Here is a 1,032-nt window from a genome sequence, read left to right on the forward strand (position 1 = left end):
AAACGCGCCGCTTCGCTCCGTGTTTTGAGCATGTAGATCTGCTACTTTTGATGTTTTTTTTTTATTTGCATCCTGAAAAGTAACAGTTTTTGACACGAGGTTTCCACCCAACAGAGACGATATGCAAGTTTTCTATACTGGACATATAGTCCTAACACGTTATTGCTCAATAAGGTTACAGAGATGTCTAAATTAATAGGAAAATAGACATATTACGCAATGTCCTGCATGTTTTTTTCTGTTATCCTAAGAAGAAGTTGAACAGAATTTTCCACTTAGTAAGAAGTTTCTATTCCTTCTTTGCTTTGCGTGCGTGCGTGCGTGCGTGTGTGTGTGTGTGGGTGGGGGGGGGGTCATAATTGAATACATATCCTGGTTGCTAAATTATTATACCAATAATAATCCCATATTCTGTAGAAGACATAGACAATAATAATAGTTGTAATAAACTATTTGTATATTTATTACATTTTGTAAAAAACATGAAGCTCAAAGTGCCTTACATTATAGTGAGAAAAAAAAGATGATTAAAAGGAAGCAAAGAAGAACAATACAATTCTTTGAACAGCAATTATTTTAACCACTTTCACCATGGCATGATGGCATCCCAAAATATGAATCTAAAAATTCTACATAAAAAAAAGAATCAAAGTGTTTTCAAATGTAGCACATCAACAAGCTTACAACGTGTCATATCACGATGCGATGTGAGTTTGTAGATCGGCTATGTTTGAATAGTCGAAGTGCTGTATAAAATAAGGCTTAAGTGGTAAAGTAAAGGACAAAATCTATCAATATTGTTAAATGGAAAATGAAATGAAATTAAATGCCTATCAATGACATAGATAAATAATAACTCCTGCACTGTTTTAAGAATGCAACACAATTTATTAATGCATGAACCATGAAAAATGGAGCAGAAGGTTCTTAGATTAATCTTATTCATTCCATAAGCTCCCCTTTGACTTAAAGGTAGGGTGATATTTTTTGATTAAAACAAAAAAAGCTTTTGTTAAAAGGTTAAAGCACAAT

The 1,032-nt window shown here is 32.8% G+C and overlaps 1 protein-coding gene across 1 annotated transcript in view; it reads right to left on the minus strand.

The window, feature by feature from the left end:
• Nucleotides 1–612: 612 nt before the first annotated feature.
• LOC311035441 (CD209 antigen-like protein 2) overlaps nt 613–1,032 on the minus strand; it is a 4,194-nt gene continuing 3,774 nt past the window's right edge. Inside the window, exon 6 of the mRNA XM_084043641.1 lies at nt 613–1,032. This exon is cut by the window's right edge and continues 626 nt beyond it. The gene's annotated coding sequence lies outside the window, so the exon portion shown is untranslated.

The sequence above is a fragment of the Gymnoscopelus microlampas genome (assembly GCF_963454915.1).
Source record: "Gymnoscopelus microlampas genome assembly, chromosome: 19".
In the NCBI taxonomy this organism is placed as follows: Eukaryota; Metazoa; Chordata; class Actinopteri; order Myctophiformes; family Myctophidae; genus Gymnoscopelus; species Gymnoscopelus microlampas.